The following is a 9,673-nucleotide window of genomic DNA, read 5'->3' as shown; positions in this document are numbered from 1 at the left end:
ATACCATCAGGGAGAAATTTCAGTAAAGCAGGTTAACCAGCTGTAGAATGTGCATTAATCAAAGGGGAAATGCATACACATGGACTGTATGTTGGGAAAGTGAAAACAGTTGTTGAGGAATTCTTTGTTTTTATTATAGGTGCTAGTTGTTATAAAATGCTCCTAGGAAATTAAATGCGAAATGAAAAATACTATCACTAGATGGGAGTCTAGACTAAATGTAATCTCTAACATTAGTAAAGTACACACAATACTTTAACGTGTGTAAGGTTGCATTCTAAGTGTTTCTTATGAATTAATTTATTCTTGACAACAGGTATGAAGATCTACATATACATATACATGTCTCCACTTTAGGTATGAGGAACAAAGACCCATAGATGCTGAATAACATACTGAAGTAAATACAGTCTAAAAAAGGCAGATGTATTAAGCTCACCCAAATATTCTGACCTCAGATCTCTGCTCTTAACAATTACATTTAAATACAGCTTCTCCATTTTTTAAGTGTGATGTCCTTGAACAAATACAATAACACTTCAAATTCACATTGTACCAATAAGAATTCAGGCTATGCCATTTGGTATAAAATTTTATTTTTCCAAGGATACCAAATTTACTAGAATTCTTATAAATATTCTTAAATGCTTATTCTCAATACCCTCTCTCTTGTATTTTTAAACCCAAATATGTAATGTGAGTGTAAAAATAACAAACTCATTTTATTTGAAGAGTAGGGAACATGCATGTAAATAAGGCTGCATTTAGACAATCATCATTCTTGCTCTAGTTTAGTGAAAAATATTTATTGATAAACAGCAGACTCATTGTTGCCAGAATTCAGTGAAATAAAGTCTATGAATAAAAACAAGCAATCTGAAATATATATATATATATATATATATATATATATTACACACGCTGGGCACTAAAGAATATATGGATTTGATTCAAATCATGCTTTTTTTTTTATTCTTGGACTGGGCTATTTTTGTTCATTTACATTTAAATCTACTTTAGGAAAAATATATTATTTATTGAAAAAGTGCTTGAGTCTATTCAGCAGTCAAATTCAGAAAAGTTGACAAAATTTGCAAACATTGATTTAAAAGAAAAATCACCCAATAGTTCTTTTGAAGAGAGGCACAGCAAATGTTTGGATCTGACAGTTGGATTCTGTCAGTTTTAGTAATTGTTTTCTTAGACCATCCTGAGATCACTGATATTAACTACATCCTGAAGTCTGGAAAGTGAATATTTGTCAGCTGCCCAATTTGTTCTGAAAATGTTAGCTCTCAAGAGAAATCTCCGTCTTTCAGACCTGTCTTTTTTCACATCAGCCTCTAACTGCCAGTGCCAAACTATGTATACATTCCTGAAAGTGAAAGTGAAAGTTGCTCTGTCGTGTATGATTCTTTGTGACCCCAGAATTCTCCAGGCCAGAATATTGGAGTGGGTAGCCAGCCATTCCCTTCTCCAGGAGTTCTTCCAAACCCAGGGATGGAATGGAGGTCTCCCACATTGCAAGCGGATTCTTTACCAGCTGAGCCACCAGGGAAGCCAAAGAATCCTGGAGTGGGTGGCCTATCCCTTCTCAAGCAGATCTTCCCAATCCAGGAATCCAGCTGAGGTCTTCTGTATTGCACGCGATTCTTTACCAGCTGAGCTACCAGGTAAGCTGGTATATATTCCTAAGAGACATCAAAGATCCTATATCTCCTAAATAGCTAGAAGGGAATATCAGAGAGTTTTTCTCTCAATCACACACATAAGCACACACACATAGTTTGTAGTCAGTAAATTGTGAATATGGCATAGTATTTGCAACATTGCTTATCTGATTTCTTCTTAAAGTTTTCAACTTTTGCAGAGTATCAGTTGTAGATCATTTTGTGAAATAATCAAAACACGCCTTTAATGTCTTTGTTCTGACACAGAGTAAGTTGCTCTTTTTTGAAATGCAGCTTATTCTATCTAATTCTTCTGTTACTCCATGTCTTTTACGAACTTTTCCTCCTTCAAATCCCTCCCTCCTGTTGCGATGACACTTACATAAAGATCTGAAAAGCTCACACATGACATGTATGTTAATATCTTACTAACTTCAGAGTAGTTCTTATTTTGTATCTGCTTTGCATGTTCCATCATCATATACGCTAGAGCATCATCATTTGCTTCCTGAATAATCTTAGCTTTTTTGCCCATAGATGTATGAGTTTATACCTAGACTCTCTATTCTGAAGCACATGTAGTAAAATTGGAGTGATACAGAAAAGATTAGCATGGCCCCTGTGCAAGAATGAGATGCAATTTGTGAAGCATTCCGTAGTTTTAGGGCTTCCTTGGTGGTTCAGATAGCAAAGAATCTGCCTGCAATGCAGGAGACCTGGGTTCAATCCCTGGATCAGGAAGATACCCTGGAGAAGGGAATGGCAACCCACTCCAGTATTTTTGCCTGGAGAATCCCATGGACAGAGGAGCCTGGTGGGCTACAGTCCATGGGGTCACAAAGAGTTGGACACAGCTGAGCAACTAACGCTTTCACTTTCCCTATTCTGTTTGTTTATCCTTATGCCAATATTACACTGTTTTAATTATAGTAGCTTTATAATTAGTCTTAAAATTATACAGGGAATGCTCTCTTCCAAAATTGTTTAGCTATCTTAGATCATTTGCATTTATATATAAATTTTAGAATGTTTGATTATTTCTTCATTAAAAAACTCCATTAAGTCTACAGAGGAACAATTAAGTCTCTATTTTAGTATTTTTTTCTAATTTATCTCAGTAATGCTTTATAATTTCTAATTCTCAGCACTTAACATATATTGGATCAAATATATCACAAAATATTCATGTTTGTTGATGCTACACTAAATGACATTTTTCAAATGTTCAGTTTCCAGTTTTTCCTTGCTAGAACACAGAAAGACAATGGACTTCCATATATTGATATTGTACTGTTTCCTTGCTAAACAAATTTGCAAGTTTTAATAGCTTTTTTAATAGATTCCTTAAGATATTCAATGTACACAAACATGTCAACTGTGAATGAAGACAGTTTTGCTTTTTTCTATCCAATTTGCATAGTCTTTATTTATTTTGCTTACCTAAGTCCACAACTAGTACTTCTAGATCATTATTTAATAGAATTAGTGAGAGTGGAAAAAACCTTGTGTCCAATCATAAAGTCAATTTTATAATTTCACCAAAGCAACACTAGCTGTTGCTTTTCTAGTTTAGAAAGCTATTTTTCATTCCTAGTTTTTACTGTATAGGTCTATGATGCATTCTGACCCAATTTTCTGTTTGATTAAGGTAAAGATTGAGGTTATTTATTTATTTGTTTCATATGGATATATACTTGTTCCAAAGGATTTGTTCTAAAAACATCCCTTTCTCCATTGGTATTTTTGTTGAAAATTAAGTAATCATTTATGAGTGTATATATATCCTGATCTTCTGTTACATTAATCTATATTTCTATATTTACACCAGTAGCATACCAATGTGATGAAGTAGATTTATGGACACTCTCAAAATCAGGTGCATGTGTTCCAACATTGGTTTTCTCTTTGAAAATCATTTAGGCTTCTCCAGGTTCTCTACATTTTTACAAAATATGTAGAATTATTTGTCAATTGCTACAAAATAATAAATATTTTATTCCATATTAATTTAGATTCTATTAAATGTTCTTTTTGATTTATTGATGATGCTATTTGGAAAAATACATTTAATAAAAAATATTCTCATGACTTCTTACAATCATCATCATACTACACACAATGTATATAACAAATAAAACATATACAACAAACCAAACTAGTTTTCTTGGTCATAGTCATTGATATGAAATATTACGATTCATCAAATTATAATGAAGTGTTTCCTGAATATAGGTCGGATGATGACACAAGGGTTTGTTCAGGCTTCTATGGTGTTCCAGTGGTTAAGATGCAGAGATTCTAATGCAAGGGGCAGAGGTTTCATCCCTTGTCAGGGAACCCCACATACTGCATGGCACAACCAAAAATTTTTAAAAATTAAAACAAATGAAACTATGGAGATAATTGAGGATACCCCCACACCTTTGAAAAGATAATATAAAATATCATTTTTATAGGAATCTAATAAGGGAAGATACATTCATATAAAATTAAGCAAAATATAAAAATTAGACTAGCAGAAGAAGTCATCACTTTATTAGAGAAAAAATGCATATACAGATGAAAATAAATAAATAAGAGGAACATGGAAATTGTCATTCTCACTATAATGTGGGAGAGGTAAGTGAGAGATATCTCACAGAAACAATGGACCTCCTGGCTTACATAATCCCAGTTAAACGTGTCCTAGCACAATAGTTTAAAAACTGTGGAAAATTCTGAAAGAGATGGGAATACCAGACTACCTGACCTGCCTCTTGAGAAATCTGTATGCAGGTCAAGAAGCAACAGTTAGAACTGGAAGTGGAACAACAGACTGGTTCCAAATAGGAAAAGGAGTATGTCAAGGCTATATATTGTCACCCTGCTTATTTAACTTATATGCAGAGTACATCATGAGAAACGCTGGACTGGAAGAAACACAAGCTGGAATCAAGATTGCGGGGAGAAATATCAATAACCTCAGATATGCAGATGACACCACCCTTATGGCAGAAAGTGAAGAGGAACGCAAAAGCCTCTTGATGAAAGTCAAAGAGGAGAGTGAAAAAGTTGGCTTAAAGCTCAACATTCAGAAAATGAAGATCACGGCATCTGGTCCCATCACTTCATGGGAAATAGATGGGGAGACAGTGGAAACAGTGTCAGACTTTATTTTTTTGGGCTCCAAAATCACTGCAGGTGATGACTGCAGCCATGAAATTAAAAGACGCTTACTCCTTGGAAGGAAAGTCATGACCAATCTAGATAGCATATTCAAAAGCAGAGACATTACTTTGCCAACAAAGGTTCTTCTAGTCAAGGCTATGGTTTTTCCTGTGGTCATGTATGGATGTGAGAGTTGGACTGTGAAGAAGGCTGAGCACCGAAGAATTGATGCTTTTGAACTGTGGTGTTGGAGAAGACTCTTGAGAGTCCCTTGGACTGCAAGGAGATCCAACCAGTCCATTCTGAAGGAGATCAGCCCTGGGATTTCTTTAGAAGGAATGATGCTAAAGCTGAAACTCCAGTACTTTGGCCACCTCATGTGAAGAGTTGACTCATTGGAAAAGACTCTGATGCTGGGAGAGATTGGGGGCAGGAGGAGAAGGGGATGACAGAGGATGAGTTGGCTGGACGGCATCACTGGCTCGATGGACGTGAGTCTGAGTGTACTCCGGGAGTTGGTGATGGACAGGGAGGCCTGGCGTGCTGCAATTCATGGGGTCGCAAAGAGTCGGAAACTACTGAGCGACTGAACTGAACTGAATTGATCTCAAACTAATAGCCTTTAGATACTGTTGAAAATTCATTTGGTGGGAATATGGATAAATTGACTTCTAAATTAATGAAATTATTGTAACAATTCCTTTATAGATACTTAGATTTAATGTATCCTAGCATTTTTGCCTGTTTGGTACTTCTTATAACTTTTAATTTATCCATTATTCATACATGGGAATTGAGTCAGAAAACACTCATACTCATTATAGGAAACATACATATCATTCCAAATTTTATTCTATGGGTAGGTTTGAAACTTTACTTTTGTTATTTTTCCTTTCTTTTTTCATTGTAATTTGACTTAACTCATTAATAAAATGTTTTAAACTTAACTACACTTCCCATATTCTCTTAATTTTTCTTTACAGTTTATTTGATATATTTTTTTCAAAAACTTAGAGATGGTTTAAATGATCAAATGTGACATTCATTCTTGTTAAACACATTTGGGAATTAAAAATGACTGTGCTCATTGACTCCTCTTTTCTGTTGGCAGCTGGTGTAAGAATCAGTTTCTGCCTAAATGCAGCTTGAAACTGGAATATGTGAATAACCAATAGAGGAAATATGAATTAGCAAAGATCATTAACTAGCTTTGATGGAGTATTCTGTTTTAGTCAGAGTAAGACTAAATTATTTTGTCATTCTTATAAGCCTGGAGGAGGAAATGGCAACCCTCCCCAGTATTCTTACCTGGGAAATCCCATGGACACAGGAGCCTGGTGGGGTCTTTTGGGGTCACGAAGAGTCAGACATGAATAAACAGCTGAGTGTGCCTACATGCATCCTGTAACAGTAAAGAGCAGGAGACCCAGGTTCAATTCCTGGGTAGGGAAGATCCCCTGGAAAAGGGTATGGCAACCCACTCCAGTATTCTTGCCGGGAGAATCCCATGGATGGAGGAGCCTGGCGGGCTGCAGTCTGTGGGGTCAAAAGAGTCGGACATGACTAAGCACACACAGCATGCTAGAAGCAGAACTGTGGCTTAGAACATGGTTTTGATTCTGCAGTTTAACTCTAAGATGCTGGGAGCAGGAGGGTATAAGTATTCTCCACAATGCCCCACAATTTCTTTGCTTTCCAGGAGTGACTGGAGACTCGATCTTCCCATTGGACCCGGTGCCACATAAAGGCAGTTTAGTAACTCAAACAGGTGTCTTTGAAACCTCTAACCTTGCCAAAGAACTTGAGAGAAACCGATCTGGAGCCTTATCATAGACACACAGGTGTCAAACTGCTGACTATGCACAGTACAGATATTCTCTTGAAGGAGAGATCATTTTTAATGATCTTCTGTTAAAACATTAACAAGAAAGTGCCTCCAATATACGTATCTCCTTAAATTCAGCATAAAAGAACAGGCTTTATTCCCCCTTTTCATTGGTATTGATACATGAACTTCAGTATCATGTAAGGTTGTCTTCAAGTAGGCATGAACTTTTCACTGTTTCATATATTTCGCATTAAAACACTATTCTCTTTGCATTCATTCTAACATTAGGATAGTTCTTTTAAACTTAGGTATACATGTTGCTGAACATGGTGTTAAAAAAGCTAGTTTATATACAAACTAGAATAGCAAGATTATCAGTCACATGTGTCTTTTCTGTATGTGAAAGATAACAAATTGTACACTAAACACTCTTTTATTCCTGGTATGTGAATGTACTGAACAACTCTGTATTTTGCTGCTCTTTGTTTTATCCATTCTCATGGATGGGTGGGGTTGAAATACAATTTATGTACAGCTATACTTTATTACTTGTTCACCATTATGAGATTAAAAGACCAATATATTTCTAAAGTTCATAACTGACAGGTTATTTGCAATATTTTTATAGCTCTACAAGGAGAAAAATTAATTTGCTGCATCTGTTCATACTAGAAAAACTGTTTTTGGAAAATGAAATTGTAAAAGTCTCTTCTGTAGTAAAGACTCATAATTCTACTGTTTTGAATGTGGCCTATAGTCTCAACAATATTGTGAGAGTTCGAATGTAAGTGGGAGTAAAGGCACCAATTCTATGCCTCAGATTATCATTAGGATATGAAATGTTTAAACAGTTTCTATTCCGCCCTCAATTTTATCTTATCTACCTGTCCCATCAATGCTGTGTTTTAGCTTTGGTTTTCCAGAAAGCAGAATATGAGGCAAATCTCACATATTCATTTTTATTGGAGGAATAGCAATTAAACAAAAGCAAAAGTGAGGGGAAAAGTGGAATAGGAAATAAAGTGTGGTGCTTGATAAAATTGAACATAGTCTCCCACCCTCAAAAAAAAAAAAAAAGTGTAGTTGTTCAATTATAGGATATCTCCATGAGATTACAGAGAACCATTGATATCAGGTCAGTTCCTTGAAGGAAGATAGAAAAGCCATTTCTCTGCTAATTGCTTCCCATCTCCTGACTCTTGTAATCAAATCTTTGAGAGACATTGATTTGCCTAAACTGGGCCACTAGGGCAAGGATTTGCACTTGGACTTGAATCCAGCTCAGGTGGACTGGATGCTGGATTTGCTACAGCTCATGACTTGGAGGGCACACTGGTGGTGTTACCTAATATCCATCCCTGGCCCCACAGTGCCCTGCGAATAGCTTACAGTGTTCAGAGATGAGACACAGTCACTGGAGCCAGGATTTTACAATCATTGCCTTTACTCTGATAATCAGGGAAAGTAATGAAATCCAAGTAACTGTGAGTGATGTATTGACTCAGTTTAAGTTTACCCTTCAAGCCAATTAAATAGCATGTGCTCTTACTGGATAAAAATCTGTTAGAAAAAAAGGCGCTCAATTCTTAAGAAAGAAGGAGTAAGTAAAATCCCGCAGAATAGAATAGTGATCAATTTTACTATCCTCCAACATATTGCTTGATGCTACAGATGATCCTAGAAGCTACAAATGATCCTAGAAGGAAAACTGATATTTATATTATACTTCCCTATTCATTCTAGATTTCACTCACCTTTCTACAACATTTTTGATTCTCACTTATTTGTAGGAATGGTAAGAAATTCATTCTCTTGAAAAGTGAAACTGATCATTGATACAAATTTCCTGCTTCTACCACTCAGTTTGCAAAGGTTAAAGTTGCCACAGGACCCTGTTAGCTCTCTTATTCCCTGTTACAATGTAGTTCAGTAAGATCTTGACCATTCTGATATTCCAGAAAACAATATGCTGATTCACTATATTAATGATATCGTATTCACTAGACCAGGGAAACAGTAAGTCGCATGTAGTCTTACCTATGAAGATACAGGCAAACTAGAGGGTGAGGGAGAAAGTTGCAAATATTCATCGATCTGAAGTTATTTGTGATGCTTATGTGAGTCTAGTGCTCTGTAACATTGGAGGAAATTCTCCTAATTTAGAATACTTGTTATGTATCAAACTTTCAGTTAATAAAAATGAGATGTGTCTTTTAGTGAACTGCTTAAATTTCAGAAGGCTTGTGGATACTGTTCCAGTGTTTTTATATGGTATTTTAGAAGGATACTTGATTTGAATGAAGCATAAAGAGAGTGCTACATCATGATGTAGACTACTATTTGGGCATATAATCCAGCAGATCTGATGGTAATAAATGTAACTAAGGAAGATAATGATTGTACATGGAGTCATAAAGGATTCCCTACAACCAAAGGTTTGTATAGATATAGGTGGAAAGGAGGAGGCCTGGTTGAAATTTTGGTATGGTCTATTGCCACTATGGAAAATGGATTGCTAGCTCATTACAGTCCCTCCCCTGTTTTCTCTGGGCTGACTCTGAAGGGGTTTGGTGATGGGGAATTCTCCTAATAGACAAAGATCAAGCAATACACTTAGTTATCCAATATGTATGTCTAAGGTGTGGAAATACTCTAAATTCTGTGCTATGGTGGAGAACTCTGTTATGAGGTCAATGGCCAGAAAAGAATAACGTTAGAAGTTTAGAACAGAAGAGTTCTGGGAAAAATACATATGGCTTATGCAGAACTCCTTAGTAAGGGCTCCTTATTCTTAGTAAGAATAAATCATGATTAGTGACCCTACCATGAGAAAGAGGAAGCCATGCAGATGGAAGGCTATTCTTGGTGGTTCAAACAGCCAGCATCACAGTAGAGAAAGATATGCTCTTCCAGTCTAAGTATTCTGAATATTAAATTTTCTCTGGATATAGACTGGGGCTCTCATGTTCCCAATTTATACTTTTTTAGAGAGCTAAGTAAACTATTTCTATATACTGAAGACATTCAA

At 35.9% G+C, this 9,673-nt stretch overlaps 1 non-coding gene across 1 annotated transcript; it reads left to right on the top strand.

Annotated features, from left to right (window-relative positions):
• Nucleotides 1–2,229: 2,229 nt before the first annotated feature.
• LOC112443070 (U6 spliceosomal RNA) lies at nucleotides 2,230–2,333 on the top strand. The gene has a single exon (XR_003031343.1). It is a non-coding gene; the product is annotated as a U6 spliceosomal RNA (small nuclear RNA).
• Nucleotides 2,334–9,673: the final 7,340 nt, after the last annotated feature.

Source organism: Bos taurus, chromosome 20 (assembly GCF_002263795.3).
Source record: "Bos taurus isolate L1 Dominette 01449 registration number 42190680 breed Hereford chromosome 20, ARS-UCD2.0, whole genome shotgun sequence".
NCBI lineage: Eukaryota > Metazoa > Chordata > Mammalia > Artiodactyla > Bovidae > Bos > Bos taurus.
This window is presented reverse-complemented; position numbering and strand designations above follow the sequence as displayed.